The sequence below is a fragment of the Syzygium oleosum genome, unplaced genomic scaffold (genome assembly GCF_021117445.2).
Source record: "Syzygium oleosum isolate NSW1041296 unplaced genomic scaffold, Sole_v2.1 Sole_v2.02, whole genome shotgun sequence".
Classification (NCBI taxonomy): domain Eukaryota; kingdom Viridiplantae; phylum Streptophyta; class Magnoliopsida; order Myrtales; family Myrtaceae; genus Syzygium; species Syzygium oleosum.
This window is the reverse complement of record NW_026607486.1, coordinates 13,046,347-13,055,321: the sequence shown is the minus strand read 5'-3', so window position 1 is coordinate 13,055,321 and position 8,975 is coordinate 13,046,347. Positions and strand designations below refer to the sequence as shown.

Here is an 8,975-nt window from a genome sequence, read left to right as displayed (position 1 = left end):
AACAATCCAATAGCGAAACAGCAGCCGAAGATCTGTTATCCCACAAGCCTAACCCAAGGTTTTGAGTTTGCCAAACTACAAGAATCATCCATTGCAGCCATGAGAAAGAAATCGAGATCATAAGGGAAGACACCCCGCTATGCACACACACACTCAGGCCCATGTCGACCTCCATTTGCGATGAGGGCCAACTTCAGTTCCTTCACCGTTCGTTTCGTTATACAAACAGAAAAGGAAGAAGAAAAGAGGCGAAATTACCGATTAAGGTTACTCTAAATTTTGCGACATGTCGATTTGTTTCGCCGAAAATGAATAATTTGAAAAATATATATTTTAAAAAAATGATTAGTATATCGCTTGGGGTAATTAGTCTAAGAGAAATATTTTTATTATCAACAATAATTTTTATTTGTTATTCAATTTCGTAAGCAATACAACCACGAATAAATGCACCCTCGGTTATTTCCATTTTTAATGGTGTGATTTTCACAAAAGTCAATGCGTAGGTAGTTACAACCGTTCCTTTCTTCACATTTAATATATATATATATTTCTTGGACCATTAATAATGATTTTTCTTTGATAAATTTCTTATAATAATTCGCAAATCGAGATTGGCTAATTGTTCTCGGATAGCACTCGCTCCAGTAGAAATTTCTCAATTTTGAAATGTATCGAAGCCTTGAGTAGTAAAAAAAAGTAGGATGCTGTATTTCCAGGATCGAATTTCATATTCGAATAACTCTCGTAATTGTAAGAAAGTTGGTTTTTTGGCTATGGGCCTAGCAAAAGAAAAATTGGGATAGGATCCTATAGGATCTCTCCCCTTCAAAATCGAACAAGAAAGTTTCTTTCATCCGGCTCAAGTAGTTACACCAAATAAAAAAGGGGGTTTTCGCTTTCAAATTCTCGAAAAGCCTCCAAAAATCGACTCCTTACTCAAGTTAGCAGTGAAGATTAAGCAAGATTTCATTGATTCATTCTTATTTTCGTTTTATTCGCTTTTTTGAACTCTTTATTCAATTATAAATTACTACATAAATGAAATGTGAAATTCTTGAGTAGTCTACTTCCCTTTGAACGATAATCCCTTTAGGGGTTGTAATTCATAAGGGATTTACTTGTCTATGTATCCTTCTATTCGATCTTTTAGGTCCTGACATCATCTCGACGGTTATGCTACAATGTCCTTAAAGCCTATATGCGATGGATAGACTCCTGCAACCATGACATATTTGCTACTTGAACATAAACATAATTTCATTTCCTTCTAAAAGAGATTAATGATTAATTTCACAAAATAAAGAAGTCTTTTTTCACAAGGTCCATCTAAAAATGACTATTTCTTTTTTACTGAATCGACCATAGACCAATCCCTTTGAAATAGTTTATACACCCATAATTCTGTGCTTCATGTTACTCCTTTCATGAGACATGTCAGATTTGGGGTATCCCAATTTGGTTGACTGGGATGACAATTTCTCATTTCGAATATGTAAAATCAGAATTTCGATCAAATCACACATCGCAGTATACTAGTCCGTCTAATTCTTTAAGAGGTTTATCTAAAATATTTGCGATATAACTAGGAAGACGTTTCAAATACCATACATGGGTTATTGGACATGCTAATTTGATGTATCCCATTTGATATCTTCGTATCCGAGAATCAACAAATTCGACTCCGCATTGTTCACAAAATTTCGGGTCCTCTTTTTCATCTTCGATTACTCGATAATTTCCACAAGAACAAATTCCACTTTTTATAGGACTAAAAATTCTTTCACAAAACAATCCATCCTTTTCCGGTTTATTGGTTTTGTAATGAAAAGTATAGGGTTTTGCCACCTCTCCAACTATCTCTTCATTAGGGAGGATTTTATTGGTCCAAGCACTTATTTGTTGAGGAGAAATTGATCCAATTCGAAGTTGTTGATGTTTATACCGATCGATCATAGAAGAAAAATTATGATTCATTCCGATTAAGCTTCTTTCCTATTAATCTGGAAGTTCTTCTCAGATACAAGGAAATGATTCAGTTCAAGAGCTAAAGATCGTAGTTCTTGAACGAGCAATCGAAAAGATTCTAGAGCATCTTCAGGTTTAGATGTTGTTCCCCCAATGATTGTAGTACCAAGTACTTCTTGACGAGCTCTAACATGATCCGATTTATAAGTAAGCATCTCTTGTAAAATATGAGCAACACCAAATCCCTCGAGAGCCCAAACATCCATTTCTCCTACCCGTTGTCCACCTTGCTTGGCCCTTCCTCTAAGGGGTTGTTGTGTAACAAGTGCATAATGTCCACTGGAATGTCTGTGTATTTTATCATCAACTTGATGAATTAATTTCAAAATATAAGGCTTTCCTATTATAACAGATTGTTCAAAAGGATCTCCTGTTCTTCCATCAAATATTCTGCTTTTTCCCGGATACTCAGGTTCAAATACCCATGGATTCACTATTTGCTGACTGGCTTCATATAATTCAGAAAACACTAGTTTTCTCGAAGCCTCTTGCTAATATCTCTCATCAAAGGGTGCTATTTGATAATGTCTATCTAGTAGATCCCCCACTAACCCGAGTGAGCATTCAAATATCTGTCCTACATTCATTCGTGAGGGTACTCCTAATGGATTGAAGACCATATCAACAGGTCTTCCATCTTGCAAATAAGGCATATCTTGTCTAGGTAAAATTTTAGAAATGATACCTTTATTTCCATGCCTTCTAGCTACTTTATCACCCACTTTGATTTCACGTGTCTGTAAAATATAGACACAAATAGTTTCTGGATTATAATTCGAACCCCCTTTTTTCTGGATCCATCTCACATCAATAACTCTACCTTTATAGGTAGTTTTAGATGGCTCATAATAATCTATCTTCTGGGGCATACGATGATTCTTTCGCCGTCTGGGGAGCTAATTTACCTAATAAAACATCGCCCCCTCTACCCAAGATCCTAGCATCACAATTCCATTTTTGTCTAAATTGCAGAGTAAATGGGCTTCTAGATGCGGTATTTCGTTAGTGATCCTTTCGGGTCCCTGGCTTGTCACATGAGTCTGAATTTCATATTTCCGTATGTGAAAAGAAGTATAAATATCTTCATATACCATACGCTTGCTAATGAGTACTGCATCTTCAAAATTGTAACCTTCCCATAGCAAATAAGCTACTAATACATTTTTACCCAAAGCGAGTTCGCCACCAAGTGTAGCGGCACCATCCAATAAAATTTGTCCTTTTTTAATGCATTTACCCCGCGGAACCTGGGGTTTTTTATGCATACAAGTATTTTTGTTGGAACATTGATACATAACTAATGGAATGCTTAAAGTATCTCCATTGGCCAATAAAATGATCTTATCAGTATTGGCATAAATGATCTTTCCCTCGTGTTTGGCTATAGCGGTAACCCTTGAATCTGGAGCCGCTTGGCATTCCAACCCAGTTCCAACAATGCACTTCTCGGACCGAGAAAGTGGAACTACTTGGCATTGCATATTTGAACTCATTAAAGCTTGATTCGCATCATTATGCTCGATAAAAGGAATGAGAGAAGCTCAAATAGAAAAATATTGGAAAGGAAAAATACTTCGAAGATTAACCTGTTCCCATGCAATAGTGAGGAATTCTTGACAGTATTGAGCTGGAACAACCTGTTCTTCTTAAATCATTTGAAAACATCTCTCTGTTCAGCGTACGTTCAAAGTGATCTTGTTAGAAATTAAACCAATGTTCAAGCGCAATTGTCACTAATCTAAATGGGGACGTGTAAATTTTTTAATTCCCCCTCTAAAATCCTAAACCCTCCACTCCCCCTCTCTCCGACTCTCCCCACTACTCCCGCGATGGAGAGCACCGAGCTCCGCAAAGCCTTAGCCGGCAACGATGAACTCAAGGGAGCGTTTCGTGATATGGTGCATGACATGCTCAAGGGCCGCCGGTTCTTAGCTCCCATCGACGAGATCAACCATTACGGCCCGCCCGGCAGCGCCATCTTGGGTAATGTCTTGGAGATCTGGTGTGGGTTTATTCAAATAATTTACACAATTTTCAGTGAATTATTGATATGGGAAAGCTTTTCACCGGATAATTAAGTTGAAGCGCAATTGTCACTAATCTAAACGGGGATGTGTAAATTTTTTAATTCTCCCTCTAAAACCCTAAACCCCGCGCTCCCCCTCTCTTCGACTCTCCCCACTGCTGCTGCGATATAGAGCATCGAGCTCCACAAAGCCTTAGCCGATGACGACGAACTCAAGGAGATGTTCCATGATATGGTGCACGACATGCTCAAGGGTCGCCGATTCTTACCTCCTATCGACAGGATCAACCATTACGGCCCGCTCGGCCGCGCCATCTTAGGGAGTGCCTTGGAGATTTGGCATGGACTTAGTCATGGATTTGAGACGAATTGGCATGGATAGTGTTAGATGCTTTATAACTAGTAGTATTTATTTAACATGTTTTTTCCTTTTCATGTTTGTTAACCTTGCTGAACAAGGGCCATGGATAGGTAGGGTTTGTCTGCTGTGTTGATTTTTTTTTTTTTTGTATTTCTATTGTTAGCATTTTGTTCTAGAGGAGGGCATGTCGGAGGAAGGTTGCCCTTATGTCTATCCGGAGATTCTTAATGAATGGGAGAGTCATCTGGACAAATGTACTGTACTTATGATGAGGGATGAGGAAATTGGGATTTACTATCAAGCTAACCGTCTTCTCATTGATTTTTGTAATGAGAAGCTCAAAAAGGATTTGACCATTAGAGAAGAGCACGCTGCGGAACTACGGCGGGTACTTGCATCTTTGTATGCTCTCTTTGCTGATGAATTGGGTGCCAAGATAGAAGAAAATTGTATCACATCTCCTGACAAGAGAAATCAGCTCACTATTCAGCGTACGTTCAAAGTGATCCCGTTAGAAATTAAACCAAAGTTCAAGCGCAATTGTCACTAATCTAAATGGGGACGTGTAAATTTTTTAATTCCCCTTTTAAAACTCTAAACCCCGCGCTCCCCCTCTCTCCGACTTTCCCTACTGCTCCCGCGATGGAGAGCACCAAGCTCCGCAAAGCCTTAGCCGGCGACGACGAACTCAAGGGGGTGTTCCGTGATATGGTGCGTGACATGCTCAAGGGTTACCGGTTCGTAGCTCCTATTGACAGGATCAATCATTACGGTCCGCCTGACCGCCATCTTGGGGAATGTCTTGGAGATCATGGTCATATTGGAAAATATTCCTACACCGAGTCTCGATTTGGATAGGACGATCGATCATTATGAATCCGGAAATTCCCCACTTACTTTGGCATTTTTGCTAAGTACCATTAATGATTTTGGGGATTATGCTTAAATGCCATTAGCCGGTTGTCTTTAGCGAATAATTAGATGCCCTTATTGGACCAGAACAAGCATAATTCAGACAAGCCTTGGGGAGCAAGAAGCCAATTTTAACTAAGTCAACATTGGACCAATTATTAGAGGATAATCATTGGGAAAATCGTATCATGCAAGATCTTCATTAATTGATAATCTTTGAATGATCTTGCAAGCTCTAGAATGCGCCACATGCCCCCATGATTGGAGAGCAATAATGGAGATAAATACAAAGGCAATTATGGAGAGAACCATCATGAAAGGCTTATGTGTCCCTATAGTTATTAATGCATGAGCTTATGTGTCATCTAGGAATTTAATGTATAGAGTGACTCATATATCCTAACTCATATATCCTAACTTAGGGCATCATAACCCTAGTAAGACACTTGGTGATCATATAGCCTATCAAATGATTAAACCTAAGATTTGGATAAGATTGCCTCTTTAATAGGTGTCACCCTAATGTATTTGATTGGTCCATTTGACATGGCAATTATTGAAGTCTTGGCTACAAATAGAAGAGACCCCAAGCCATTTCATTCTTTCCCTATAGCCGAACCAACTCTCTTCCCTCTCGGCCATCCCTTCAGCTATCTCTCTCGGCCACACACTCTCACCCGCCACACCATCACCAAAACACCCTAGGATCCCGAGTAGTAAGTGAATTCCTTATATTTTAGTTAGGATTTGGTATTGTGCGTTTGGGCTTGAGTGGTGACCTTGTTTGATGCTTATTGTGTGCTTATTATGGTGCATCATAGTCGTGAGTCATGGCACGTATGGCGTCACGAAACGGGGTGTCGTATGGTCTCGTACTCATGTCGTGGCGTCACGGGACGAGCTTGGTTTGGTGCGGGTTTTCATTAAGGCGTGTAGACCAGGGCCAAGTCCAGCTCCAAGCCAGCGCTCGGCATGGCGGACCGAGCCACGTGCTCTCGACCAAGCCCTGCATGTTAGGCAATTCGCCCTATAGAGCATGGATCACACAAGCATCATACGATTGCATGGGCTAATATTATCAAGATAAGAATCGAATTGTTTGATGATTGTTACATGATCACACAAGGGACTAAGGCCGTCACCGATGAATTTCGAGAAGTTGCCGCCATCGATAGATTTCGGGACAATGCCGTCATCGATGGATTTCAAGACGATGCCGCCTTCGATAGATTTCGAGGTGATGCCCGAGGGAGGCTCGGATGCCTAGTGAAAACCGGAGGAACCGATGGATTTCGGTTGATGAATAATGAATCCTGTGTGTTGATCTTTACATGCAATATTGAAAACCATACTCGATGTTCTCTTGTTTGTTGAACATGCCATGTTCAGTATATAGGCAAGGTAAGAAGCATTTGCTATTGATCTACCATCGACAAGCTAACGGTAACGTTTATTTCTCTTATTCAATGCGAGGCTATTTCTTAACCGAAATATAGTGAATTTAACTTACTGAGTTGTGTAACTCACTCCCTAAATTTTCAGCTTTGTAGGTATGGCCCTATCACCTCCGATTTGCTTTGAGATGACCAAGCTTGAGAAGAAGCTAACCTTTTTGCTTTTATGAAGGGACGGTAGTGAAGCTAGGTTTAACCCAGCCATGCGGATAATATGAGAGCGGATAGCACATAAAGAACCGAACATGATCCGGATGTAAATAAGTAGACGTGAAGGCCTGTAGTAAAAAGAGGGCTTATAATATAATTGTCTATCATGTAAATTATGCGTGCTTGTATAATATGCTTCTTAGCTCACATTGTGTTCTCGTTATTGTTTGTTAGTTGCTTCCACTTGTGCTTAATCGAAGAAAACAATAACGGGACGTTGAGACAAGATCCCCGGAATAAAGGCAAATCACGACCGAGCTAAGGACCGAACATTACGGCCTTGGTTAGGGATGTGACATCTGGTGTGGGGTTATCCAAATAATTTATACAACTTTCAGTGAATTATTGATATGGAAAAGCTTTCCACTGGACAATTAAGTTGAAGTGCAATTGTCACTAATCTAAACGGGAAAGTGAAATTTTTTTAATTTCCCCTCTAAAACCCTAAACCCCGCGCTCCCCATCTCTCCAACTCTCCCCACTACTCCCGCGATGGAAAGTATCGAGCTCCGCAAAGCCTTAGCCGGCGACAACGAACTCAAGGCGGCATTCTGTGATATGGTGCACAACATGGCACAACATGCTTAAGGGCCGCCAGTTCTTAGCTCCCATCGATGGGATCAATCATTATGGCTCGCCCGGCCGCGCCATCTTGGGGAATGTCTTGGAGATCTGGTGTGGGGTTATCCAAATAATTTACACAATTTTCAGTGAGTTATTGATATGAAAAAGCTTTCTATTGGACAATTAAATTGAAGCGCAAATGTCACTAATTTAAACGAGGATGTGTAAATTTTTTAATTATCCCTCTAAAACCCTAAACCCCGCACTCCCCCTCTCTCCGACTCTCCCCACTGCTCCTGTGATGGAGAGCACCGAGCTCTGTAAAACCTTAGCCGGCGAATACGAACTCAAGTGGGCGTTCCGTGATATAGTGCACGACATGCTCAAGAGCCGCCGATTCTTAGCTCCCATCGACGGGATCAATCATTACAGCTCACCCGGCCATGCCATCTTGAAGCATTTCTTGGAGATCTGGTATGGGGTCTCTTTGTTCAGCATATGCTCAAAATGATCCTGTTAAAAATTAAACCAAAGTTCAAGCGCAATTGTTAATAATCTAAATGGGAACGTGTAAATTTTTTAATTCCCTCTCTAAAACCCTAAATCCCGCGCCTCCCCTCTCTCCGACTCTCCCCATTGCTCTCGCGATGAAGTGCACCGATCTCCTCAATGCCTTAGCCGGCGACGATGAACTCAAGTGGGCGTTCTGTGATATAGTGCACGACATGCTCAAGGGCTGCCGGTTCTTGGGTCCCATCGATGGGATCAACCATTACGGTCCGCCCAGCGGTGCCATCTTGGGGAATGTCTTGGAGATCTGGTATGAGGTTATCCAAATAATTTACACAATTTTCAGTGAATTATTGATATGGAAAAGCTTTCCACTATATAATTAAGTTTAAGCGTAATTATCACTAATCAAAACAAGGACGTGTAAAATTTTTAATTCCTCATCTAAAACTCTAAACCCCGCGCTCCCCTTCTCTCCGACTCTCTCCACTACTCCCGTGATGGAGAGCACTGAGCTCCGCAAAGCCTTAGCCGGCGATGACGAACTCAAGGGGGTGTTCTGTGATATGGTGCATAACATGTTCAAGGGCCGCCAGTTCTTAGGTCCCATCGACGGGATCAACCATTACGGCCCACCCGGCCGCGCCATCTTGGGAAAAGTCTTGGAGATTTGGTGTGGAATTAACCATTGAATTGGGTCGAATTGACGTGGATAGTATTAGATGCTTTATAACCAGTAATACTCATTTAACATATTTTTTCCTTTTCATCTTTGTTAACCTTACTGAACAAGGGCCATGGATAGGTAGGGTTTATCTATTGTGTTGATTTTTTTTGTTATTGGATTTCTATTGTTAGCATTTTGTTCTAGAGGAGGGCATGTCAGAGGAAGGCTGCCCTTATGTCTATA

The 8,975-nt window shown here is 40.8% G+C and overlaps 1 pseudogene; it reads right to left on the bottom strand.

The window, feature by feature from the left end:
• Positions 1-1,948: 1,948 nt before the first annotated feature.
• On the bottom strand, positions 1,949-8,192 carry LOC130137311 (DNA-directed RNA polymerase subunit beta-like; annotated as a pseudogene).
• Positions 8,193-8,975: the final 783 nt, after the last annotated feature.